The sequence below is a fragment of the Gorilla gorilla genome, chromosome 1 (genome assembly GCF_029281585.2).
Source record: "Gorilla gorilla gorilla isolate KB3781 chromosome 1, NHGRI_mGorGor1-v2.1_pri, whole genome shotgun sequence".
NCBI classification, from domain to species: domain Eukaryota; kingdom Metazoa; phylum Chordata; class Mammalia; order Primates; family Hominidae; genus Gorilla; species Gorilla gorilla.
Genome location: NC_073224.2, coordinates 186,267,573 through 186,295,437, shown reverse-complemented (window position 1 = coordinate 186,295,437; position 27,865 = coordinate 186,267,573). Strand labels below are relative to the sequence as shown.

At 53.6% G+C, this 27,865-nt stretch overlaps 1 protein-coding gene and 1 non-coding gene across 2 annotated transcripts in view; both read right to left on the bottom strand.

Annotated features, from left to right (window-relative positions):
- GLIS1 (GLIS family zinc finger 1) overlaps positions 1-27,865 on the bottom strand; it is a 234,681-nt gene that overhangs the window by 172,230 nt on the left and 34,586 nt on the right. The gene's annotated exons all lie outside the window — the stretch shown is intronic.
- Positions 12,319-12,382, bottom strand: LOC115932282 (U7 small nuclear RNA). The gene has a single exon (XR_004068579.1). It is a non-coding gene; the product is annotated as a U7 small nuclear RNA (small nuclear RNA).

Here is a 27,865-nt window from a genome sequence, read left to right as displayed (position 1 = left end):
ACACCCCCATAGGCCCTGCCTGGGTCTTCCTGAGGATCTTTCCACCTCCTCACTGCATGGGGCACTCCCTGAGGGCCAGTCCCCAGAATCCAGCACAGTCTACAGGCATGGCCGATGTAGATATTTAGAAATCACCAGCACCCCGCACGCACCCCCAGCCCCAGCCCTGCCACAGACATGTTCCTTAAGGACAATCAGGCTGAAACAGGCAAGGCACAGGTCCTTCCCCAGCCGTCGGGCTGAGCCTTCCAGCTTTTCACGTGTGCGTCCTGAGGCCAGAAGCACCCTCCACCCTGACCTCCAAGAGTGCCCTCTAATGCTCTCCAGGGCCAAGCCAGGCTGTATCCCTCCCCATCAGCCTCATTTCAGGGCTAGGAGTTCTAATACCCCCTTGAATTTATTATAATTTCTCTTTCATTCTTGCCTCATACTAGAATGAGAAGGCTTTGGACGCACTTGCCTTCAAATCCCACTTACCGGTCCTGCGGGCCCTCTGGCCTTGCTAAGGCTGATCTACAAAACCAGAATGTAACACAGGTCTCTGGGACTGCATGATGTGACATACACGGAGCCCCTAGCTGAGCAACGCAAACAGCAGGTACCGCACAAGCCCAAGCTCTCCTTCCCCTGTCCCGCTACACTTGAGGATGACGCCGGCCTACAGCTCTGATGACAGACGCACATTAGGGGTATAATGAGCTTCCCGAGGAGCTAATGTTTCCATCAACAGAGTGAGTGTGTAGATTAGTTATAATGGGAGTTATGGTTGCTACATCCACTTTTCACCAACGAACAAAATTGGTGGAACCAGAAAGGCTCCTTCCATGAAGGACCAGCAGGGATGCCCACCTTCCAGGTGAGAAGATGGAGGCACAAAGCTGCCGAGTGGCTGGCCAAGGCGGTACAGGCAGTGGGGATGGCGCGGGGGCAGGAATTCGAGTCTGCCAGGTTCTGGGACCCAATGGGGAGAGACACCCCGCAAATGACAGCCTCGCCTCACCAACACCTAAGCATGTTCCCAAAAGCTCTGCTCCACGGCCTGGCCATTGAACGCCAGACAGACAGCCAGAGGAAAAACAACCCAGTTTGGAAGGCAATAAAAATGTGTTTTTTCTTGCTAAACAAATTAGTTTACATCTGGCGATGTACAAATAAATTGAGGGGCCTCTGCAGGCCCGGACCGACGTCTCCCAGGGCCTGGGCCCCAGTCCGATTGGACCCAGCCCCGGGCACCCGCGAGGAGCACCCTCACTTCACGCTTGCTGTCACGCCATCTCTGGGATCTGCCGCGCCTCCTCACCTCTCCCTGCTTCTCTGTCATCACCTCAAGAACTGCCCGTCTGTGGGCGTTCCTCCAAGCCTTCTTCTCGCTTAAGGGAGGAGCACAGTCTCTGGTGTTTGCCTCCCATCTCACTGCTGCGAGGCCTCCAAAACGTACTTTCCCCTCTGAGCCTCAGTCTCCTCAAGTGTCAAATGGAAACACTGATGTCTCCTGCCAGAGCTGTGGCGAGAATAAGATACACCTGAGGTCCCCACCACCATGGCTGGCACTTAGAAAACAGCCCCCAAACGTGGGATTTCTCCACAGTTCCCTGGCACCACCGGCTCCTTGGGAAACATACTGGCTGTGGATGGCCCAAGGTCTGTTGATCCTGGTCTTTCTTCCCCATGCTCCTGAGGCAGTGGGCACCCCCATCAGACCTGATGATGTCCCCAACATATGTCCCCTGAGGTGCCTGCCACCCTTGCTGTAGAGCCACGCTGAGCTGCAGCTCGCCGCAGATGCCCAGAGGGCCCCCTTGCACGAAGAACCTCTCTGCGGATTTGAGCCATCAGTTCTCAGGTGGCCTGGGAGTGCAGGAGGGTGAGCGGGGGGTGGGGGGGAGGGGGGAGCGGGGTCACTGCCTCAGAATGGGCTGCAGCTGTTCGACCTCCGCACAGATGAAGAAACTGAGGCTCAGAGAGGTTAGATCACTTGCCTGGCATCATTAAAAAAAAAAAAAAAAGCCAGGTCTCTGGACTCCTAGCACCAACAATATTTTCTAATTCACATTAATGAGAAAAGGCTGGTACCTGCACCCCCAGCCATGGATGAGGAGGTGATGGCAGAGATGTACTAAGGGCACAGAAACATCACCTACAGCCTGTCCAAGTACCAACAGCCACCATGACTGCCCAGTTCTCTTGGCACTAAAAGGCTGCTGAGTTCGAGCCCTGAGTTAAATGGATGCATCACTGGGGCGTTGCCAACTGGTACTATCAGCCAGAACACAGACAAGAACAGCCGGGAGCAGAGCAAGAGTGAGGCCTCAGCCTGGGGAAGGGGGGAAGGTCTCTGACCTCAGTCTCCTTAACTGGAAATGGAAAGCACCGCAGAAGCTGAACTCCAGGGTCCCTTCCCAGCCAGAAAATCTGCCTTCTACGGACCCAACTTTCCAGCCCACTTCTGCTGTCAAGTGTGGTGTGCCTGTGGTCTGGGTTCCCAGGGAGCAAACCTAAAACCAGCCCTTGGCTGCTCCTTCCCTATGACCCTCCACAGCCTGGGAGGTCACCCCCCACCTCTCATGTCCTCTTCCCACCAGGCCCAGGTCTGAAGTTGGGCTCGTGGCCACTGCAGCTGCCGGCGTTCTTAGATGAAGCGGGAAACACGGGGGAGCAACCTTACATCCCACTTCATCTCCCTCCACTACCTCCAGGCCACCCTGGACCTCTGATGGGAGGGGGAAGGGGCCCACTACGAGGGGGAACGGGCAGGAGAGAGGGAGGTGGCAGCCACAAATGCCCCCAGCAGCAGCTGCATGACTGTGGGAGCTGGGCCTGCAATTAAAATAAACCCCAAAACAGCCTTAAAATAACTACAAGGCATTTCAAGAAGATTGTATTGTTGAATTTACTGTTTGTTTACTGAGACAATCCGAGTTGGGTTTCAGATGAAAGGAGGAGGGAGACCAGATGTGAGGCTGAACGTCTGACCTGAAGCATCTGCTGCTCCAGGAGGAACCCAGGAAAAAGGGCCAGCCCAGAGTGAGGCAGTGAAGACTCAGAGACTCAGACCCCTGCCCAAACCACAGGCTGCCTGGCCCCTCCTGTTCGGGCCCCAGAAAGCCACTTGCCCCATTTACACAGAGCCCAGGGAGGGCTACTGAGAGCCACTGTGTCCCAGAGAGGTCTGAGCTGCAGAACAACAGAGATGAGAGCTCAAAGTCAGCCATGCCTCCTGGACGGGCCCCTTGGCTGCTCTGAGCATGCTTCCTTGGGACAGCAATCACTCCTGCCTTCTGGCGCTGCTGGGAGGAGGGCCTGGGGAGGGCTGGAAAGCCCCTGTAGCATGCTGATACACGGTGGACAATGCTGGCCCAACTTTTTGACTTCTCTCTCCAGCTCGTTGGTCCTTTCTTGTAAAGAGGATACTTAGAGCTGAAAACCAACAGCTCCTACCCACACCTGAGGCAGCCTGACCTTGGAAAGGCCACCCCATGTTCCTGTGGCACCCAGGGTGCCCCCAAATATGGAAGCAGTAATGGAGACCCCCGTTTCCTTACCAACCCCATCCAGGCCACATGTCTTTGAACTCCTCAAGGTCAGGTGCCAGGTCGAATTCTCCAGATCCCCAGTCCCCAGCCCAAATGTCTGCTGAATGAAGGAGGGAGAAGGCAGGGAGGGAGGCAGGTCTCTACTCACAGGAGATTCTAAAGGACCTAGATTGTCTCAGCCACTAACAGCTTAAAAAAAAAATTCAGATCAAGTACGGCATTTGTCCTTAACGTCTTCATAAGGAAAGGGGAAAGGCAAGGAGGGAGACTTCCATCATATTATCCTCATAGATAGGAACACAGGGGCCCAAAACGATTAAGACAATGTACTTCCCTGTCCACAAACCCCTGCTTTTTGGCAGGAAGTAGAGACTATCATCTATGACACAAGTGTGGGGCCCACCACTCAGTGGCACCAGTACCAGTACTGGGGTGGAAGGGGACAGCCACAGACCTCTGCTCCTGACAGAGCTGTGTCACCATGGGCAAGATACTTAACCTCTCTGAGCCTCTTCCTCCTCTTGCAAAAGATGAATAATAAAGCCCCTCACCTTGACAACATTAAATAACAGAAGGGAAAGTGTTCTGTGAACTGTAGACCACATGGAAATGTGATCCTCAGAAGATGTGATAATCATCCTGTTAATATCAGAGAAGGTTTTAAAACTCACGTGGCCAGAAAACAAATCCTATTTGGGGGAATAGGTGTGATGCTCCTACTATCTGCTGAATGAATGAATGAATGAAAGACACTCCAAAACCAAAGCCCTTCAGGTCATCTGAGTTTATTCTAAGACTGATTCTCCCTACTAAGCAGCAGGAATAAAATATCAGATCTAATCCCACAGCTGTCTAAATGAGCAGGGTGAGACGTATCCGAAGACGCAGAATTGACTGTGGACAAGAGCTTTACCCTTCACTGTGCCCAAGGTGAACTTCTCCACAAGACGGCACACGTGTGGCCACTGCCCAACACATCTACCCTGAGCAGACGCTGGCCAGATGATCTCAACCCTGGACACAGCTGGGTCAATGTTTCCAGGGCCTTCAGCCTGACTGCACTGATACTATCTGCCAGGGTCAGAGAGAGGATGCAGGCCCCTCTTCTCCGCCTTGGGTCCACACAAGCCTCTGAAATTAAGTTAAAGAGGAAAACTCCAGCACTCCTCCACTGCTCCGCGATCCACACTGGCACCTTCTTTTCTGAGTTCGTGGCTGCGTGAAGACGCATGCCCAGCTGTCAGTACCTAGGCTGGGTTATGAGTAGATGGCATGCTCTTCTCCAGGGCTGCTCGTCAGAACCAGGGCTGCAGCCTGAGGTGGGCTGAGATGGGGCCAGCCACAGTTGTCCAACAAGGCAGAGTTTCAGGGCCTCATCATCTGCTGCCTGCATCACTGCCACCGCCCCTCACTGGCCGCCCTGCTCCCAGGACAATGCCAAGTAGGGAGGGATATACTGGCTGGAGCCAGAAAGGGGCCTGGACCCAAGTCAGAGACAAGGGAGAATTCCTGTAAAACTGTGAGTAAAATGGGAGAAGTGGATGCCACCAGGCTGGACAGTCACAGGCAGCCAAGAAAGAGAGCATTCATATTCTCTCTGCTGACAAAGCAGGGGACTGGACTTCCTGCAGCTTCCACAGCTCCAGGATGGCTATTTCTTTTCAAGGACTACTAAGGAGAGGCAGGAAAAGGGCTTGAGCCCACCAGTGGTAACCACCCCACAAAGACTTGTGAAGCCCCCACTTTGCTCTAGGTGCATGGGACACAGGAGGACCTACCCTTAGGGAGCAGACGGCTCAGAGCTGAGATGCATTCGAGGTTGCTGTGGGTGGGTGGAGCAACTGGGACTGAACCCCCTCTTCTCCTCCCCCATCCTCTTCTTCTGTAGAGCCATCTGCACCCAGCCAGCAATACGTTCCTGCTCTCGGGGGCCTTCTTTGACTGTTTCCCCTCCCTTCCTGCTACACTCTGTGCTGAGTTTATACTACACTAACTTAAACCACTTTGTAGGCTACTTTGCAAGTGTTCTTAATCTTTCAACTAATTCGTCGGCTCTTAGAAAATAAAGGAAATTTGAAATTGCTGTGCTGCATGCAATAAACTCTTGGCATCTGGCCAGCGGGGGCCGTTCCAGGCAGAGTCCACACCAGCCCTGCACAGATGCTTCCTGTTGTAAAGGTGAGGCACCCCTCTGCCTCTACACAGCCGCTCACCACCGGACTCCGACTCCAACTCCAGACCCGCTTGCAGCCATGCATTCTTCACTCCTTCAGCCATCTAGCAAGCAGCCGCTGACACAGCTGACACCTGGTGGCAGGTTGTGTGTTAGGCATGAAGGAGTGGGGGGATGAAAGGTGCATTAGGCACAGTCCCTGCATCCCTGCATCCCCGCGAGGAGCTCACATTCTGGTGGGGGAATGGCCCTCTCATTCTGTAGATGTGACTGAAGTAAGCTGAACATAATCAGAAGAGGGCCTTCCTCTGCAGGTTACCTCTCAATATGTGTCCCCATAAGGGATGCTGAGGCACAGGCAGATGGCAAGGGCCCTGGCAGAGACCCTAAGTGCTGGCGTTGCAAGTTGGCAGCACTTCGCTTATTAGAATACACCCACGTTCCTGTCTGAACTGATTCTTCAGGGGCAATAACGCAGAGCCAGGGGGCAGGCAAGGAGAGAAAGGCTTAGGAGAGGCCCTTTCACCATTGGTTAATCTAGGAGGAGCTGCCTTTCATAACAAGTGTGCAGCAGTAGCTCATTCAATCAGACCAGCGTAGGAAGGAAACTCGAAGATTATCTGAGACAACCCTGCCACTTTACCTATAGAGGGACTGTGGCCCCTAACTGTATGATGAGCTAAACAGATGTCCCTGCCTTGAGCTCAGCACCTAGTGAGGGGTCAGAGAGCAATCAAGGAACCATACAAATAATACATGATCAACTCTGTTAGAGGCACGATGGGGGTATACATAGGAGAGGAATCAGGAAGTCTTCCCTGTAGAAGTAGCATGAGCTGAGACATGAAGAATGAGGAAATAGTGAGCAAAGGCTGCAGCAAAGGAAGGGAGAGGATTCCAGGTCAAGGGAATGGTCTGTGCAAAGGCACTGAGGCAGAAGGTGGCACAGTGCTTTAGAAGGAAAGGAAAGAAGGCGAGTTCAGTCCTGGCATATGGAGTCTGGGGTCCCACTTCTGGCAGACACATTCCTGGCTCCCCAACCTGCACTGTGGATATACACCATGAACACCTCCTGAACATCTACCAATGGCCAGGTGCTCATCCAAGTGCTCACACTCAGTAACCCCCTAACGGGCATCCTCACACCACGTGAATGTGATTATAACCGCAGGCAGGCAGTCCCCAGAGCCTGAGCCCCCCAACCAAAGGCCTCCTAACTTGTAGAGCACAATGACCATGAGCAGAGACTATGATGTCAAAGCCTGGGTTCAAGCCCCAGCCCTGCTTCTGATTATCTGCATGACCCTGAGTGAGTTACTCTATCTCTGCGGGCCTCATCTGTGAAATGGGGAGAATGAGGGCACCACCTACTTCAGAGAGTCCTCACGTGGATCACACGAGATCATCCACATAAATCAGCACTGTCTCTGGCACACAGCATGCATCAAGGACGTTAGCAGGTACTAGCCTTAGCTCTTCTGTTTCTAGCCCTAGCAGAAGACCTGGCACGGGCAGGCATGTGGAATGAAAGAATGACCGAGGTGCCCGGTAAATGCTTGTCAGGAATGGAGTGTCACAGCACTGAATTGGGTACCCTGGGGAGGTACTGAACAGCTGTCAAGAGAGACCCTCAAGCACACAGTGGGTGGTCACTTGCTGGGGATGCTGCAGAAGTGATTTGTGCATTGGGAGGATGTGGACTAGAAGGATGAGGGCTTTGTACAGTCCTTGCCAGGCTTGAGACTCAGAGACTCTCCTGACCCACCCCGCCTGCCAGAGCTCGGACAATTTTATGGAGCTCAGTTTCTTAATCACCTTATTCTGCTGGGGCTTAGAGTGGAATCTTTTCCCCAAATTGGACATTTATGGGGATGGAGTAGAGATGGAGAGCAGGACGGATGAAGTGTCCACATTCCAGCTGGGAGGTTAAGGGCTTTTGTGTTCCTTCCTTCTAAACTCCAAAGTTCCCAGCCAGGCCTGGGGGTGTCCATGTCTCCCTCAGATGGGCAGGGCATTCCTGGGTCCATGTCCTCCCCACCCCCAAGATCTCTGCAGTCCAGCTCCTCCTACCCTCTCTGGAGGGAGCCAGGCTGCTAGAACCTCAGGGCCTCCCCAGAACTCAACACAGGGCTGGCACCCAGAAGGTGTTGTGTATTTATGGAACGTGTGAACCAAATTCAGCCGATTTTCCTAACCCTGGGAAAGCGTGGGAAAGCCTAGAAGCCTCTAGGGGTCTCCCTGCTCCCTCTGACTCCTGGGCTTTTTGTGGTCAGGACCAGCCTGGGCCCCTTAAGATGGTTCATGGGGACCACTGCAGGTGAGCCTCACTTCACACTGTGAGGTGAAGCAACAAGTAGAGGTCAAAGCCACCAGGGTGGGTGGCTGTTCAGAGAATCTTGCTCTCACCAAAGAAATGGAGGGCCCTCCAGTACCTCCTGAAGCACAGTTTGGTTTCTGTCACTACCTCAAATCAAGAACTTTCAGTGGCTCACTAGTGCCCACAGGGTCACATCCAGGCTCTTCAGCCTAGCACTCATTCCCTTCTTCCCTGCCACGAATCTCCTTCATACAGCTCCCACACCAGCCTGGTGGGCCACCTGCCTCTCCTCTCCTCCTGGCCAGCAGGCTCCCAGCACCCCTACCCCATGACCACCTCTCAGCAGAAGTCCTGGGCCTGCTTTAGGGCAGGCAAGTGGAGCCTGGCTTGCTGTGTGGCTTCAGGGAATTGGCTCTGCCCAGATCAGTGAATCCACTCTGCCCAGCCCTGAGCTGGAAACAGAGGACACAGAGAGTCATGCTGCCATCAAGAGACTCACGGGAGGGGAGATAAGCCAGAGCTCTGAGGCTGTGGGGACCCAGAGGAGACACCTGACCTGGGGTGGAAGTCAGGGAAGGTTTCCTGGAGGAGATGCTGGCAGAGTTCTGGGAGGGACACAGAAGAAAGAAGAGGGTGGGGAGGCATTTCCCCCAGCAAAAAGGCCATGAGCAAGCAGGTGAAGGTGAAAGACAACAAGACGGGTGTCCTGGCTGACCTCTGCCAATGCCCAGCTCACAGGAGCACTCCCCATCCAGAGGTCACAGAGGAGACTAGACAGCACGCAGCTGACCCTACATGCTGCCACACACCCCTGCACCTTCACTCCCTTTGGAGCCCGCGGACATACCATTCCTTGTGGCCGCCCCGCCGCGGAGGACCGCGTCCCCAGAGCGCCGTGGTGTCTGCGCTGCCGGGCGCGATCTGTTATTATCCCCCGTCAGCGCTGCCGGCCTGTGTACATTCCTCCGTAATGAGTCTGACCTCCTCGGCAATGTTTAATCAGAGCCTAATCGACCCTGGCTTTGATCTGCTGCATTTTCTGCAAAAACCCTGGTACCTGATTTTTACAATCTGATTAGCAGGCTGACTCTCCGAAGCCAAAATTACCCTGAGTTGCAGAGATCCCTGCTGAGTTCTTTGTGTTTTTTCCCCTCTCTTCCAACAAGTTATTTCCTGAGACAACTGTCACTTCCCTCCTTGCCTGTGACTGTCTCCCTCACCCTCAGCTTTCACATCCAGTCAGTTGTCAGGTCTCAAATAGTGGGTCCTAACCCATCCCCTCCTCTCCCCAGCGGCTTCAGCGCTGGCCACCGCTACCACGTTTTGAGGCTCCTGCCCCTGACTGGCCCTTCAATCTGTCCTCCATCCCGCAGCCAGATCTGCTGGGAGCCGCTGCCACTGTGCTGAGCCATCTGGCCTCAGGAACTGCTCCCTGCTGAGCCCTCCAGCCAGCCTGTGGCCAGCCCCACCTCAGATTCTCCCCACTCCCACTCATGCATGGGTTCCGTCAGAAACCTGCCCTCCCCCTCTGCCCCGGCCCTTCATCTAGTTTCCTCTCCCTGTCATCCACCAGGCTGCTCACTGGCCCCTCTCCACTCCCGCAGCCATGATCCCAGCTGCCCACCTATGGCCATTGTTCCTTCCATCTCTCCCACCAGACTGCAAAGCCCCTTTAGGAGGTTCTCTCTCATGCTCCACTGTTTCCCCACGGAGCGGAGCTATGACTGCCCTGAAGCTGGGTACTCAGTAATTGAGGGAGGAAGGAAGGAAGGAAGGAAGATTCCCTTGCAGCCCATTCTGGAGGCCACGCACTGCCAAGTCAGACCGTGGCCCCTTGTTATCTTTCAGCTCCACAGGGCACAATTCTCCCCTCCGGCTCAGCCTACTCCACTTTCCACCAGCCCCCTAGCCTCTCTGATGGAGGACATTGCTTTGTTCTCATCCGCAGTGCTTTCTCCCTCCAAAGTGGGAAAGAAGGTTAGGAAAGAGAGCAGAGGTCCTTGTGAGCACAGGAAAATGGTCCTTGCTTGGTTGGTGGCAGACCCTGAGCTGGGCCCTGGAGGCACAGATGAATCAGATCCTCTCCCTCTCCTTGGGAAGCTCACAGACTGTGGGGGAAGGCAGCAAGGGAAGCAGATAAACTGGAATGCAGGGAAAACAGTGCTCATCTCTGGCCAGGGGAACTGACTCTGCTTGAAAGAGACAGGAAGGAGTCCAAGAGGGAGCATCTGAGCTGGGTTTAAGAGAGAAATAGGAGCTCTCCAGCCAAGAAAAGAGTGACCATGCAAAGGCACAGAAGCACGAGAACATGTGGCGGGTTCAGAGGATGGGAAATGTTCCAGGTGGCCTGAACGGTGGCGGGGGTGGGGCAATAAGTTTGCTGTGGCCAGATCACCAAGGGCCTTGTCCACCATGCTAGGGAGATGGGACTGTGGCCAGCAGGATCACCGTGTCCATCACCTAACTGAACTTCCTGACAGTGTTGAGCCCTTTCTTTGCCCTGGTACACAGTGGATTCCAGAGCTGTGTATAGGAGGCTCCCAAGAGCTACTCCACTGCCAGTGAGGCCACTGAGGCTCAGAGAGGCCAAGTGACTTTGACAAGGTCACACAGCCTCTGAGAGGCAGAGCATGGACTGGAACCCGGAATCTCCTGAAGTTAAGGAAAGGTTTTCCCAGGATGAGGCAAACGAGAGAATCACTGTGGGAGCAGAACCAGAGCCAAGCAGGAGAGCTGGACTTGGAAGGGGCCGCTCGCCTCTTGGGCAGAGGAGGACGGAAGTAGTCCCAGCTCCCAAGGCCCTTCATACCCTGCAAGGCACCACCCACCCACCTGGGTCTCTCAGACATTTTTAGGGGGTGGGCAGTGGAAAGAAAGAAAGAGTATCCTAAGGGATTCCCATGGAGTTCTTTCACAAATTATTTACTCCCAGTCATTCCAAGGAAACTCTGAGACAACATCTATCACCCGGTCCAACCAGCCAGCCCCGCTTCACCAAGCCCGTGTCAGGCCTTGCACAGTTGAGCCCCCACAATAACTCCTCATGGAAGACCCGAGTACATCCCCGCTCTCCTCACCCTGTGAGAGCCGAGGAGCTTCCTGAAGGGCCCCCTGCTGTCGGGTGGTTCTGTGCATTCTCTTCCCCAAACCACAAGGTCTGCTTACGTGCAATGGGTCCCCCCAGCTAGGAAGGGGCAGCGCCAGGTCAGAGCCCCTGCCGCCCACCACCCAGCCAGGGTCTTCCCATAGCATCTAGCCACCTCCTTCACGAAGGGACGGACAGTGGGCAGGAGTTCTGGTTAACGGGGGTTCCAGTTAACCAGGTATCACAGGGTGTTCTCTGCCCCAGGCCCCCATGTCACCAGGGGACAGTGACAACTGCTCCCACTTGTGCAGGCTCCCAGGCACAGGTGCTTGACCTCCCCACATCTCTCACCCCAACTCGGGGAGCTGGTGGCGTCCACCACATCATAGATGAGGAAGAGTCCTAGATGCAAGCGGGCCCAGCTGTGCCCCTAGCCCCACCTCAAGCCCGGAGGACCCAGCCTCTGGCCCTCCCTGGAGCCATCAAGATCACCGTGCTGTGCTGTCGAGGCTGAGGAACCGGGGCTGCCTCGCTGGAGGCCAGACTGGCCCTGCCCCAGCGCGTTTCCTGCTCGGCAGGCTCTGGCCCTGTGTGTGGCGTGCTGACACCCGCTCGGTCCCTGATTCAAGAAGAGCACCTCACCAGACTCATTCGTTTCTGTTTTCTCTGCAAACATCCCCACGGGCTCATCGCTCCCTCCTGTGCCCAGGAATGCGAGTGTGGGCTCATGGGGGATAAATCCGTCTGAGTCTGTATTTTGACTAGTCCCTACAAAATGTGCTCTGAGCACTTTGAGGGTAGAGGTGGGGAAAGGGGAAGACGTGGCGGGTGGAAGGGGGCTCTCCCCTCGTGCAGCTGTGCAGTCCTGCCGAGCCAGGGACTAGGGACTACACCCAGTCCCCCAGCCTCTGTGCCACCTTTCCCACCACCCTCTCTGCTCTCCTGCCCATTCCTTAGTGCCCGGGCCAAATGCCCCCTCCTCCACAAAGACTTCCCTGGTCTCCCGACTGGGAACTAGGATGTCCTTCCCGAGCTCCACAGCACATTCCTCCTCCCTGGTCTCACGCTGATGGGTGACTGTCTTGCTTTCCCCAGGAAACCCTGAGCTCCTCCAGGGCAGGCCCACAGCCCCCATACGGTGTCACGTACAAGAAGAGGTGCTAAGGAAAAACCTGCTAAATAAGTAGTTTTTAAATTGGTTTTTGTGGGGGGGGATGTTTTCTGGTGAAAACCAGAAAACCTGCCAGAAAAATTCTAAAAGGGCTGCACCACTCGTTTTTCAATTTTTACTGAGTGCCTGATCTTGCCCAATGGCAGCGAATTCATTTGGGGGCACCTTGAGGACAGCTGCTGGCAGAATCCATGAAGGCCCAAGAGCAGTGCAGAGGCACCAGCCACACCCCCAGGCCAGACTCTGGGCCAGGCATGGCTGGGGAATAAAACTGTCACAGTAGTCTTAGGACTCCAGGGTCCACATTCTTTCTCAAGCCCCCTGCTTTCAGTAGCACTTTGTGGATGGCTGAGCACATTCTCTCAGGTCGTTTGATGGTCTCCTTACACTCCACCCTCACAGGGTGGGGCAGGTTAAGAGACCAGCCCAAAGGTACAGTTGGTCCATGCACCTCAACACTCATTCAACAGACATTAGAAAGAGAGACGTGGAGAGTTTCAATTCAGAGCAATAAGTGCTGTGATGGAGCGAAGCAGGGGGCAGTGGGCATACAGAGGAGCCACAGCCCAGTCAGAGGGAAGGAGGCCTCAGAGGCTTCACAGAGGCACCACCTGCCTGGGCAGGACTCACAGCAGCTGCCCTCCTTCTCCTGGCAAGAAGCATTTACCCTGGCTGGGCTCTGGTTCCAGTCCTCCCTCCTGGCTGCAGCCCTCCACTGTCTACCAAGTTGACCCACCTGTTGAGTCCCGTGTATCTTCCCACCCAGAAACATCCTGAGCTGAGAGCCGGCCAGACCAGAGCAAGTGACCACAGAGACAGGGAGTCCCAGCAAGATCTGCACTGTGACCTTTCTGCCTGAGAACAGTAGAAGGCAAGCGCTCAAGAGGTCTTCATTCTCAACACTTAGCCCAAACAAAGACTTACTTCTCCATTTGGCCACAGGCAGTACCAATGCCCTGTGTGACGCTAGGCAAACCGAGTCCCTCTCTGGGCCCACAGTAACAGCCTGAGACCAGACCTCTCCTGTCCAGGAGCATGGCATCTGTGATGTGTTACCCCCCACCAGGGCCCTCTGAGAGGCATCTCAGCGCCCATTACTGGCCCCTGCAGATGAGGTCCCAGGAGCTCAGCCTGGCCCTCAGGCCCCTGGCCCTCACCAGCCTTCACTTGCCCACATGTGCCCTTCAGAGCCGGTTTATCCCCACCACTGCGCACATCTGGGCTACATGTAGTGAGCGGAATGCCTTTCCCCTTGCTGTCAGGCCAACATAAGCCTATCTCTTCCCAAATGAAGCTCTCTCACACCTTGCACTGGGCTCCCTGACCCTGAGTCACACTGTGTGGTCATTATCTGATACCTGGTGGCCTGCCCCCTCTGCTGTGAGCTCCCTGTGTCATGCCTGAAGCTGATTTATCTCTGGATCCCCAGCATAGGCTAGAAACAGTAAAGAACAGGAATCAAACATCAGCCACATGTGCACAGTGATGGCATCAGGCCAGGGAGCCTCACCGCCCAGCAACGCTCGGCATCACGGCACCGCATCTTCAGGGCCACAGGCAGGGACGGCTCACTGCCCCAGGCTCCACTGCCCCCATCAGCACATGATGGGGAACAGGGTGGTCTCCAAGGCCCTTGTTCTGTGAAGACCTGTGCTGCAGGACACAGCTGGGGCGGCTTCCACTGGCCTCATATGAGACACGGCAGGGGCTGCTTCAGGAACCAAATCTCAAATGGCCTCTGCCTGAACTGGCCGCCAAATGGTCAGTTTGGAGGATGGAGAAAGGACACTTTAACCACAGCACCTCTTGGCTTCAACGTCTGCATCTGGCAGTGGACATGACAGAACAAGCAGGACACTGTGGCGCAGCCTGTGCTGTCCAGTGCTGTTCAGAATGCCAGGGCCGTCTCTCTTTCCCTCAGTCATCCAGAGAGGCAGGCAGGGCAGCAATGATTAACCCCTGTTTTCGGCTGAGAAAATGAGACTCAGGAGGCAGGACATTTGAACTGGCCTTAACAGACAGAGAAGGAGGAAAGGGCATTCCGGCAGAGGGGTTGGCATCACTGGAAACAGGCGATGATGTCGATGTGAGAACTGTCCAAGGGTGTGGCTGGAGCAGGAATAATAAAAACCAGGTGCCACTCCAATCGCTTTGCATAAATCTAGACATGTAATCCTCACAACAACCCCTTGAGGTAGATACAATTATGTCCCCCTTTTTCCAGCTGGGGCAACTGAAGCACAGGTAATCTTCCTGACGTTGTCCAGCTAGCAGTGAAGGAGCAGGGATGAAGCAAACCCAGGTTCCAGGGTCCACATTCCTCCTCAAGCACTTGTCCACACTGCCTGTCAAAAAGGAAGGGAGAGGCCAGGCGCCGTGGCTCATGCCTATAATCCCAACACTTTGGGAGGCTGAATCAGGAGGATCACTCAAGGCCAGGAGTTCAAGACCAGCCTGGGCAACCCAGCAAGACCTCCATCTCTACAAAAAATTTTGTAGAGATTCAGGCTAGGGCGCACCCCCGCTGTGTCCCTCCAGCTGTACCCACAGTGGGGGCTTCAGTGCCCAGGCCCAGCCTCTCTCACCACCTGCTGCCCACTGATCCCCATCTGACCCAGCCCTGCCCATCTCATCATCCCCCCTCCTACCACCACATGAGACACACACGAACCTAAATCCATGTTCCTCAAAGTCTGGCCTTTTGCCTGTTGCCCTCAGAATCTTGGGCCCACTCTGGACTCCATGAGCAGAATCACTGGAGATGATGAGGACCCCGGGCCCAGGATCCCAGATTCACACAGACTGGGAGGAACTGAGCCCCCTGCTGCTCCATGCTCTCCCATATCCATGAGCTCCTCCACCACTGCTCCTCCTCCATTCCCTCTCCCTCTCCCAACAACCCCCTCGCCTGGAGCTTCCACACCTTTTCCACCAGCCACTCCCTGCAGCCACTCAGCCAGCATCAAATCATACACTGGCCGAGCTTCGGATTTGCTAATAAAGGGTCCTTCATTTCTGCACAGCTCCACCTTACTGAATTTGCAGTTTCTCTAAATGGCCTCTATATTCCTTTCATGGCCAATCCTGACCTCCCTCCTACCCCCACTCCAACCCAGAGTCACACCCACCCAGCATTACCAGGTTCCACAGTTAAACCAACTCCGCCCCAGTGACTGTGTCTCTGAAAGCATAGAGAGATGTATATTACCATTACTCTAGTCCCACCATGGCAGCAGCAAGGCCCATATGGACAGGGGTCGTGGAGGAGCGGGGAGTTCCACACCTATAATCTAACCTGGAGACAGTGCCTGGCAATTTCACACCCAGCCTGCAGCCCACTCTGCAGTTCTCCCTATCTCTGTTAAATACCTGACCCCTCAAACTGCCTCCCTTTTTCCTAACACAAGCTTTCTTTTCCTTCTCATCCAACCTCTCTTTTTCCCCACCTAAAGAGGGAAGGGTTTGAAAAGCTACTTCTAAAACTACTATAGAACAATAAAGCCCCTTTGAACGAAGCACACCACGTAATGAGGCTTAAACTCACTGCCAGATTCAGCATCCTGGAGCTCAACCCTATGTCATATCCTTGCTCAAAATCCCTCCATGGCTCCCCACTGCCTGAAGAGTAAAAGGACTCAACACAACCATAAAATAGCAACTGGTATCCAATGTACTTGAGATGTGCATGGAAAGAATGTGGTAATAACGTGAAGGACGTAATGATAACAATAAACATAGCTAGCAATTATTGAGCACTTACTATGTGCTTTACACACATTAATGTGTTACCCTACAGGGTTACAGTAACCTTCACCCAGCCTTGCCAGGTGGGTGCCACTATTGTCCCTGATTTAGAGTTTGGGGTTGTGCTGAGAAATGGGGCTTCCAGCAGCCCCATTTCTCAGCCACTGTGGGTGTAGCTGGGGGAGGGATACTGAGGGTGTGGGCTCTAGCCTGAGTGGAAGTGGGGGACCCTGACCCAGGTGGGGGTGAGTTTTTGGAGGGCTTGGCTAGAAGTTGGCTATGAAGAAGGGAAGTTGGGGAAACCCAGGCCATCCTAGCTCGGGCCTGCTTTCTCCCCACTGGGCTGGAACCCCATGCTTGCCCAAGGCCCCTGCAGGCCCAGTTCTCTGGATGGTAGGCACCGCCACCCTAAGCAAACCCCAAAGTCTTCGAGAAACCCACTCAATCTTCACTGGCTGGACTGGCCTCTCTGTCAATGGACTCCCAGGGGCCCATCCCATCCCAGGAAGCACCTCCAGAGCCCTTTTCTATCCCTCTACATCCATGTCCATCTTTTCTGAGACAAGGTATGTCCCTCACAGGTGCACAGCACTTCACAGTGTGAGGGTGCTTCATCGAGACCTCGTATCAACCCAGAGAGAGAAGCAGGGCAAAGTACATTCCACTCTGCAGACAAGGAAATCATCGTGGCTCCATATGTTACACGCACTGTTTCATAATTTAATCCTCCCTACAGCCCCTTCTGAGACTATTATCCCACTTTACAGATGAGGAAACTGAGGCAGAGAAGGGCTGTAACTTGCCATGGCCCCATGTCAAGTCAGTGGCAGGACTTGAACCCAGGTCTCCCTGGGGGCATTCAGTCTCTGGAGGCCACCAACATGGCCAACTTAACCTCAGAAGATCCATCTTGCCGGCTGCTGACCATCCCAAACCTTCTGGACACCCAGCCCTGGGGGGCAGGCATCTGGCCAACCACTTGAGATGGTTCTCAGCAGCCCCTGCGGCCAGAGGCCAGAACTGCTAAGTCTGGCTCTGGCATGCTCCCCCAGCCACCACATCCCATCCTGGTCCCACAGCACCCCAGCCTCTCACCCCCGCCCACAGATCCAAATTTCCATTCCCTCAGCAGCATGAGCTCAGTGGGGAGGAAGGCAATCTGATTACAAGCAGTCCCGGCCTCGGGGTCGCCAAGGGTGTGGGCATCATAAAGCAGGCGCTCTGGCGGCACTGAAGAGGGGAGGGGATGGTGCAGGAAGCCCGGGATGTCGAGGCCGGGCTCTGTTACCACCGCACTGGGTGGCCTCCTGAGCCTCAGTGCCCCCACCTGGAAAGCGTGCCTTTTCATCGATCGCTGCCTTACCTAACCCTCCAGATGGCTGTGCCGCTCAAAGTGACCTCGATGAGAAGATGCTTTGGGAAACAGGAAACATGACGCAGACATGAGGAGGCTGTGTCATCACCGTCACTCTGAACAAGCTTTCCCTGAGCGCCTGCCTGGGCCAGGCCTGATGGTGGGCACTGGGCTCACGAAGAGGAGGAAACAGTCCCGGCCCCCGCAGTCTACTGCCTGGTAGGGGAGACAGGCAACAGCGGCCACCACATAGGTGCCCAGTGCTGCATGGAGGGACACTCTAGGGACTGCAGGGACCCAAAGAAGGGGCTCTGGCCCAATCTGGGGTCAGGGCAGGTCTAGGATGGCCCTGAATGAGTTTGAAAGACCAATGGGAGTTGGCCAAATGGAGGGGGTGGGCCCTCTAGGTGAGAAACGGCAGGGGCGCTGGGGGAGGGGTGACAAGGAGAGAAGATATCAGCAAAGCACACAGCACACCGTAGGTGCTCAGAACGCGGTTGTTCTCTTCCCCTCCCCATACCTCACCCTGTGGACTCAAGTCCAAGCTTATACCTCCTCACTCCCTTTCTGCGAGCTGGCTCGCCCTGCCAGGCACCCTTTCTGCCTTCTCTTCTCAGTGGGCTGCACCCAGTGTCCCTGCTGGCCCAGGAAAGCCCTGCTGACCTGACCTTCTGGGTACCAAGCTGGGCCCAGCCCATGAATTAAGCTCATGCAGAAGGGGCCCTGCTGAGGTGGCAGCACCACCCAGGAAGAAAGCCCAAGCTGGGCAGACACCGCTGGGGTCCCAGCTCCACCTCCTACAGGCTGTGTGGCCTTGGGCAGGCTGCTCAAGGGCTCGGACCTGGGACTTGGGGTAGAAGGAGTTATTACAGACTGGGCTACGTGGGGCACACAGCGCAGTCCTGCACACACACTAGCAGGAGCTAAATTCTCACTATCATAGTAAATTAACGCTGCCTCAAAAAATCCAGGCTGTAGGGCCACTTGGTAAGCATGAAATGTTGCACAGGACAACAGTACTGGTACGGAAGGGTGGCTGAAAACATCGGCGGCTCCGATCGTGCCTGCGAATAGCCACTGCACTCCAGCCTGGGCAACACAGTGAGACCCCAATCTCTAAATATACGTAAATATATATACTGGCTCACTACCTCCCCAGACACTAGGGACCAGGGCCAGGCAGCAAGTGGTTCCTAATAAGTCAGGGAAGGCAAGTCAATGAAAACATTACAATCCACAGTAGGCCCGCATCTGTTTAAAAAGCCGTGTGTGTGTAACGAAGCCCTGCAGGCCGACTGTCAGCTGGGGTGGGGGTGGGTTGAGGAAGAGGAAAGCCCCCAGGCTCTGCCACTCTCAGCTGCTCTGGACTGTGCGGCCCAAATCCCCACTTATGTGACCACAGGCCATCATCTCACCTCGAGAGCTTGCAGCTCCCATGTGTAAAAGGGGAGTGAGAGGCCTCCAAGTTCATGGTGCAAGTCTAAGGGGAGGATGTGTACGAAACACTAACTGGTAGTGAAGCATGAAGGAGCGGCACGAGAGAGAAGCAGAGGTCAAGGGGAGTCACTTCCAGGCTGGGTGAGCCGAAGACCTAACCAGAAGAAGGTGACGGACAGGGCACTACGGCAGCGACTTGTCTGTCCTCAGCCAGCCAGCTGGGAGCTCCGTGAAGGCAGGGACCCATCTCACTGGTGCCATGACTGCCACATAAGTAGCAGGCACCGAGCAGTGAATGTCCAGCACAGCGGAGGGCTCAGCCCGACCCTGGGCCTCTTCCCTCCACCCTGTGTCCTGGGAGGCCCCAGGCCCAGTTCAGGAAGGCAGGAGGGGCGCGAGGTGGTAGACAAGAGCTTGGAGCCCAGAGCCAGAACAAAGGAGGGGAGATGGCCTGGAGAAGTGTGCCGCACCAGGACCCAAAAACTGGCTTTTACTGAGCACCTACTGAATACAAGGGTGTTGGGTTTATATACAGTGTTTCATTTAGCTCTGGCAACTACCTCTAGAAATGAAAACTCTTCATCTGTTAAGATGGATTAAGCAATGCAGCCAAGATCACTCATCTTAGGAGAGGCTCAGGTCTGCCTGACCCAGGGGCCAGGGGCCTTTCCTGGCCCTCTTTGGCCCCTAGCTGTGGGTGCCAGAGCATCTCTTGAGAATGCAGGCAGACTCGCAGTCAGGAGGCTGCACTCCAAGTCCAGAAATGTCTCCAATGCATGAAATCCCCAGGGCTTCTCCACTCCCAGCAGTTACCCCTGCTTTACAAGGTGGGACAATTCTGAAGGTTTCCCTCCCCTCAGGGAGCTGGCGAGCTCCAAGCGGTTAATGCTTTGCTCGGCACAGGCCTGAGTTTAATAAAACTAGAAGCAGCTAATGGCTAACAATAAAAAATAATATTTTTCCTTCAAGCAATTAAATTGTAATATAGATCTCACTAATTCCTTCCTGTTCTTTCCCTTGAGATCTCTGATCAAGCACCAGAAGAAATAAATTATGCATCACTATTCCCCACTTGAAACTCAAGTTTTAAGGAATCTAAGGGAGAAATATTGCCTCCTTCATTAAGGCAGAAATCTGAGGATTTTTACAGAGGTTTCACGTAACAAGTTACCTTTCTGCAAACACAGGATCCACGACCCAGACCCATCTGAAAGATCGAAAAATGCACCACTTGCCCTTTCTCCAAAGAACCACAGGGTGTGAAAATTAATCTTACCAAAGCATAGCTAAAAACTCTCCATGGCCCCCTCTACCTACAGGAAAATAAATCAAACTCCCCCACCCTCACCCCACCCGGCCATGCTCATGAGGCCCTCCAACTTTATTTCTCTCCGTTCCCTCCACATGCCCTTCCGTGCAGCCAAGCAGAGCTCACTGCTGTCCTCATACGTGCTGTCTGCTTTCCCACCATTACACTTTGCCCATGCCGCCTGGAACTCCCTTCCTGCCAGCGCTCGAGGGCCCACCTCCCACACGGAGCCTTGCCTGCCTCCCCCAGCTGGAACAGGTCATCATCCACTCTTGGAACTCCTGCAGAACTCTGTCTCTTAAAGACTTTCGCCTTTCAACCCTGGCTGACAGCCTCTCGAGATGGCCACATGAGTCTGGGCACAGAATACCTTCCACGTGGCATCCCCATGCAGCCCCTCTCGAGATGCCCCTTCACTGTGCTTAGCATGGTGACCAGTATTTTTATAGGAGGTGTGTCCATATTCACTGGGTGGATTCATAAATGAATTCAATAACCACTGAGGACTACTTCTCTCAAGACCACGGGAGGGAGCTGGGAGGAGGCAGGACAAGAACTTTTGGACATTGTCTGGAGAGTGGGAAGACGGTCACAGCAACAAACCCCAAGAATAACACAATAGCAGGCTCTGTAAGGAAAGTGGAGGAAAGACAGCAATGCCAACCTGAGTGGGTCACCCTGCCCAAAATCCTTCAGAGACTCCCCCTGCCTACTGGCAGAGTTGGGACTTCCTTAGCTTGGCATTCAAGGCCCTCTGAGGTTCTCACTCTGCTGCCAACTTTCACTTCCTATTCCAGTTGCTTTGCACATGCAGTTCCTCCCCACCGTTCTGCCTAAGGGACCTCTCTTCATCCTTCAAAGCATGGTTCAGTGCCACCCCCCCCAGTCCTACCCTCCTCTGGGGGCCACTGTCTGTTCTGGGGCCTCCTCTTACCCAGGCTGTGAACATTCCTGGGACAGGTTCAGGATGTGATCCACCCCCAGCAGAGATCCAACCCCTGCTCAGGGCTCGAGAAGCATCCATGGAGCTAAACTACACAGCAGAGGAGGAAGGAGAAACAGCTCTTCTGGAAGGACCTACCCATCCATCACACTCCTTCCACAGTCCAGCTAACACGTATTTAGTATATACTCGGTGCGGACACTGTCCTAAACACTTTTGCACGTATCGCCTCACTTCATCCTAGCAACAACCTAGGAGGTAAGTGCTACTACACTTTTACTGATTATTTTACAGATGAGGGAACAGAGGCACAGAGAGGTTAAGCAACTTGCTAAAGTCACAGAGCCCATAAGAGGTGGAACTGGGCTCAGAGCCAGTGGTTCTAACCGCTACAACGAACACTCTATGTAAAATACAAGGACGTGTATTGGGATGGGGACAGAGCAGGGTTATTCTAGCAACCAAAGCCCTCACGTTTGAAAACCTCCCTGTCTCCACATCCGTTTCCTGACATCTGCCCTCTTCTGTGCTGCCCAGGCCAACATTCCGAGGACTCCCCACCCCACCCACCCCAATGCCCCAGACCAGACAGCAAACAAACAGGAAACGATTAAAGAACCAACCAGAAAGTCTCATAAACTCTCCCAGGAACACGCCCTCCCAGCTCCAGTGCGAGATGTCAGAGCTGGGGAAGGACCTTAGGCCACAGCTCTGAAGACAAATGCAACAGGCAACATCCCCTCGGAACGCACTCCAGAGGATGACGCAGAAGGAGTTCCAGGCAGTGATTTTCCACCCGGAAGACTTCCGAGTCCCTGATGTCAGGGAACAGGAACAGGAGCCAACTCGAGCCTCTGCATCTATATCCCCTCACCCTCCCCAGAAGGCAGCTTTTGACTGCAGCCTTCCCTGTAACCCATGGTTCTCTCACTTAGGGTCCAAAAAGCTGTGAGGAAGACTGGCTGCCCCGCCTAGGCGGCAGGTCATCCTCCCGGTCTGCCTTCCAAGCACGCGCCACTGCTTGTGGGCACTGGCCCCATTTCCCCATCAGGGGTGAGATATTTGTGAGCACAGAACACCAGCCCTTGGCCAAGCCAGGGACCTCTGTTCAGCCCTGCCACCTGGGTCCGGGTAGACCGAGGCTGCTGCCAGAAGAGAGCCACTTCCTGAAAGGTCCATGGGCGGAGCTTCCAGCCAGGGATGCCCTCCAGACCTGCTGCCACCTCTCCACCAGGCTTTCCCTGCGTTTCCCTGCCATAAAAACTCAGCCACTTCCACAAGCATGCCATTTCATGGTTTACGAGCCCCTTGACCTAGATTATCTCATCTGACCCTCATCACGAACCTGTGCGGGCAGCACCAAACCCCACTGAGGAAATGGGGTTGGAGACTGAAGTGACTTGCCCAAGGTCCCACAACTAATAATGACCATCAGAGTCATAAAAGGAGCCACCCCAGAGTAACAGTGTCTGCCACACACTGCACTGTGCTATGAGTTTTACAGCCATGATTGTTTTTTGTTTTGTTTTGTTTTGTTTTTTATTTATTTATTTATTTATTTTTTTGAGACAGAGTCTCATTCTGTCACCCAGGCTAGAGTGCAGTGATGTGATCTCGGCTCACTGCATTCTCTGCTTCCCAGATTCAAGCAATTCTCCTGCCCTGGCCTCCTGAGTAGCTGGGACTACAGGCACGCATCAACACGTCCAGCTAATTTTTATATTTTTAGTAGGGACAGGTTTCACTATGTTGGCCAGGCTGGTATTGAACTCCTGAACTCAGATGATCCACCCACCTCGGCCTCCCAAAGTGCTGAGATTACAGGCGTGAGCCACCACGCCCAGCCGATTGTTCTTGATGCCTGATCTTAGTCTGCTCAGCTGCCATGACAAAATACAAGGTCAATATCCCTTATCCAAAATGCCTGGGACCAGAAGTGCTTTTGATTTCTTTGGACTTTGGGAGATTTGCATTATACTGACCAGTTGAGCATCCCTAGCCTGAGAATCCAAAAATCCAAAGTCTGAAATGCTCCAACTGAACATCACGTTGGCACTCAAACGTTTTGGATTTTGGAGCATTTCAGATTCCAGGTTTTCAGATTAGGGATACTCAACCTGTACCATACACTGGGTGCCAAAACAACAGAAATTTATTTCTCCTGGTTCTGGAGGCTGCAAATCCGGGATCAAGATGCCAGCATGATTGGTTTCTGGTGAGAGGTCTCTTCCCAGCTTGTGGACAGCTACCTTCCCACTATGTCCTCACACGGCAGGGAATGAGAAAGCAAGCTCTCTCATGTCTCTTCTTGTAAGGTGCTACTCCCATCCTGAGGCCCCCACCCTCATGGCCTCACCTAATCCTAATTACTTCCCAAAGGCCCCATCTCCAAATGCCATCATATTGGTGGTTAGGGTTTCATCATATGAACTGGGGGAGATATACAACCCTAAAACACAGAGAGGTTGAGTGATCAACAAAAGGTCACACAGCCAGAAGAAGGGCTGGGACTCAAATCCAGGCTTCCCTGACCCAAAGCCAGGACTCTGAGCTAGGATGACTCTATCAGGGGATGGCAGAGGCCACTACATGCTCAGCCAGGGTCTCAGCCCACTGTACCACGCTACCTCAAATGGGAACGTCTACAGTGCGCAAGGCCCTCGGCCTGGAGGAACCAGCAGATGATGGAGTAGTCAGATGCTCCTGCTCTGGATGCGCTCCCCAGGCCACTGCCAGCCGTCACCTCCCCCTCATCACAGCCCTGTGCCACAGAGTCTCTCCTCCTCCTTTTCTCCCTGTTTTCAGGTAAGGAAACCAAGACCTAGAGGAAGGGGCAGGAATGGGAGGGTACGCAGCTCCGTGGCTCCAAAGCTCTGGGTTTCTTCCTGTGACAGCATCTGTGAAGTGCATACATCTCGGCCCAAGACAGGCTGTCAGGAAGGAAGGATGGAGGGTAACATGAACAAATGCATGGCCTCTGCTCGTGTAAATGCATGGCCTCTGCTCGTGTAAATGCATGGAGCATGCGTGAGGGTGGGTCCCAGAGAGGGTGGAGGGGTCAGATCCTGCAGGAGTTTGGTTTTTTGCTCTTCTTTTTAAATTTGAGATACAATTCACATATCACAAGATTCACCCTTTTAAAGTGCACTATTTAGTGGTTCTTACCGTATTCAGAGAGGTGTGCACCCATCACCACTATCTAATTCCACAACATTTTCATCACCCAAAAAGAAACCTGTACCCATTAGCATTCACTCCCTATTTCCCCTCCTCCCAGCCCCTGGCAACACTAATCTATTTTCTGTCTCCATAGATTTACCTGTCCAGGACATTTCATGTAAATGGATTCACATAACATACGACCTTTTGTGTCTGGCTTCTTCCACACAGCATAACGTTTCTAAGGCTCATCCGTGTTGTAGGATGTCAGTACTTCATTACTTTTTATGGCTGAATAATATTCCATTGCACAGATATACCACATTTTGTTTATCCATTCATCAGCTGATAGATATTTAGGGTTGTTCCCACTTTTTGGCTATGATGAATAATACTGCTATTAACATTTTGGTACAAATTTCACGTGGACCCATGCTTTCAATCCTCTTAGGTGTAAACCTAGGAGTGTAGCTGGGGGGTCAAATGGTAACTATGTCAAATGGTAACCTTTCAAGGAACTACCAGACTATTTTCCACAGCAAAAGCACTATTTACAGTCCCACCAGCAGTGTATAAGGATTCCAACTGTTCTACACCCTTGCCAACTCTTGTTACTGTCTTTTTGGTGACAGCCATTTTAGTGTGTGTGAAGTACCATCTCATTGTGGGTTAGGCAGGGTTCTGAACTCCCGACTCAGGGAGAGTCTTCTTCCCCCAAGAAGAGGAAATTTGGGATTCAGAGCCTCCCAGAGCTCCCGGCTGTCCAACGCCCTCCTCTGCTGTCAAAAGGAACACTTACTGAGAGTGCTCATGGCGTGCCAGGTACTGTCCTAAGCCCTATTGTGGCCCCATTTTACAGGTGCAGAAATTGAGGCATAGAAAGAAATGATTGCCCAAGTTGGTAAGCGGTAGAATCAGGATTCAAATCTAAGCTAGAGTCTGGCTGCAGGGCCCTGGCTCTTAACCACCAGGACCCTCTGCCTCCTACGTAGAGACACTGCTGCAAATGCACTTTGTTTGAAAATGAAAGAACTGGGTTGGGCGTGGTGGCTCATGCCTGTAATCCCAGCACTTTGGGAGGCCGAGGCCAGTGGATCACTTTAGGTCCAGAGTTTGAGACCAGCCTGCCCAGCATGGAGAAACCCTATCTCTACTAAAAATACAAAAATTAGCCGGGCGTGGTGGTGGGCGCCTGTGGTCCCAGCTACTCTGGAAGCTGAGGCATGAGAATCACCTGAACCCGAGAGGCAGAGGTTGCACTGAGCTGAGATTGTACCACTGCACTCCAGCCTGGGTGACAGAGCAAGGCTCTATCTAAAAAAGAAAAAAAAAAAAAAAAAAAAGTCCAGCTTCCTCCACAGTCAGCCCAGGCACAGAGCTGGCATTTAACAAATGTTCATGGAAGGCAGGCAGGCTTCCCGTGTCCCCCCTCCTGCATTTGCCCATGTAGGTGACTTTTATGGCAAATCCCTTTCTACTCCCCACCATCACAGCAGCAGGGTGCTGAGGGGTCAGAAGGGGCTATGGCTGGAACTCCAAGGTCAGTGCTCCTCCCCTCACCAGGCTGCCTCTCCAGGAGGATGCCAAGGCTTTCTCCTCACCTGTAAAATGGGGATAAGAATAGAACCTACTCACAGGGCAGTGGTGAAGAGCAGGTGAGTTGGCACACAGAAAGTGCTCAGAACAGTGGAAGGCGCAGGGCAAGCATGCAGTACACATTAGCACACATGAGCATGAAGAAGCCTCCCCCGGCATCTGCCCCCGGGTTCCAGGTAGGGAAGCTGTGGCCTGCTGGGAGAGGGTGGCAGGGGTTTCCAGATAGGGCAGGAACAGGAGAGAGAGACGGCTGACCCAGAGCCACCTGGCCACGGGCTAGAGTTTCCCTATCACTGCTCTGGGCAGGTCACACTCACAGCAACGACCTCAGATAGCAGGATGTGAGGGGAGGGGGCTGCTCTCCAGGGCAGGGGTTACGGCCACTTGACAGTCTGCCCTGAAATTCAACCCAGCCCAATTAATGAGGAACGACTGTGTCGACAAGGTCTGCCTTGGGACCTCAGCCACAGAAGACTCTGGCCACATTCTCTGCATGGCCATAAAACAAAGAGCCTACCCTGACCAGTCTGCTAACACCCACCCACAGGCGTCAGGATCTTGTCTGCAGAAACGTGGCCTGCCCACAGGGCTGTGGGACCATGGCACTGAAGGCCACCGTGGCCTGTCCTCATGGGGGGGTTCTCCTGTCCCCCAAAAGGCCTCTGCTGAGCACCGTGGCATCAAGGCTCTCATCTGCTCAACAGATCTTCTCTGGCTTCAAAGTCGGCCAGACCCAGGCTCCCCAGTCTCTGCTCTGCCACTCGCCAGCATGGGCAAGTGGCTTCAGCTCCTTGAGCCTCTGCTACGTTAAATGTAAAAACTTACCCCATCCTTCCCTGGCAGGGCCCTGGTGGAAGCCAACGTTTACTGCATGTGTGGTCTGTGTTTGGCACTGTTCTATGCATTTTCTGTGTGTTAACCCCACTTTATTTTCACCACCACTCTACAGAGTAGGTACTATTATTATCTCCATTTCACAGATAAGAAAACAGAGACAGAGAGGTATGAAGGAGACTCATACATGGGGCACCTGGTACAGGCCCTGGCACCTAGAGCTGCTCAAAAGCATGAGTCAGGCCAGGTGCAGTGGCTCATGCCTGTAATCCCAACATTTTAAGAGGCCAAGGCAGGAGGATCATTTGAGGCCAGGAGTTTGAAACCAGCCTGGGCAATATATCAAGACCCCATCTCTAAAAAAAATAAATAAAAATTACCCAGGCGTGGTGATGCACAACTATAGTCCTAACTACTCAGGAGACTGAGGCAGGAGGATTGTTTGAACCCAGGATTTCAAGGCTACAGTGAGCTATGATCACACCACTGCACTCCAGCCAGGATGACAGAGTGAGACCCTGTCTCTACAAAAAAAAAAAAAAACAAAAAAAAAACCATGAGTCCTCACTTTTCCAAATAGATCAAGGCAATAGGACAGCCCTTGACCTAAAGAGACCACAGAGCAAACTAGTCTCCAAGCAGCTCTCGACACAAACCTCCTAACCCAAGGCATTCAGAGCCCAGAGGAAGGTGCTCAGAATACCGCCTGCCTGGGCCAGGAAGGCTTTCCAGCCCCTCACTGGTAAAATTGGTGCTGAATGGGCCCATCACTACACAGACCTTCAGTAGCCTCACAACTCAGTGACCATGTCCAGCAAGACACAGGGCAGGGGGAAGCACTCCTGATCCCTCCACAACCAAAACCGCACACATTTAAGCCTCTTAGATTTTCCTATTTTAATCAAGCCTAGCCCAGAGCAACATTCTTCAATAAGAGGGATTTGTTTAGCTTGTTCTGAGAATCAGTGTTGCCTACTAAACAAACAACCCTTCTCCCTCAGTGGCACTTGTGCATTTAAGATATGTGGCCTTTCAAAAGTCTTCTCTCCCCACTTGGAAGAAATGTTTGCCCATAGCCAATGCTGCAGAAATTGGGGTGCTCCCCCAGGACCACCGTGTCAAACAGCACCTTGCCGAATGGACTTTCCACCAGTTCCCACCTGCTCACTCTCAGCCTACTTTCCACCCCTTAAACCAATTTATGGCAGGA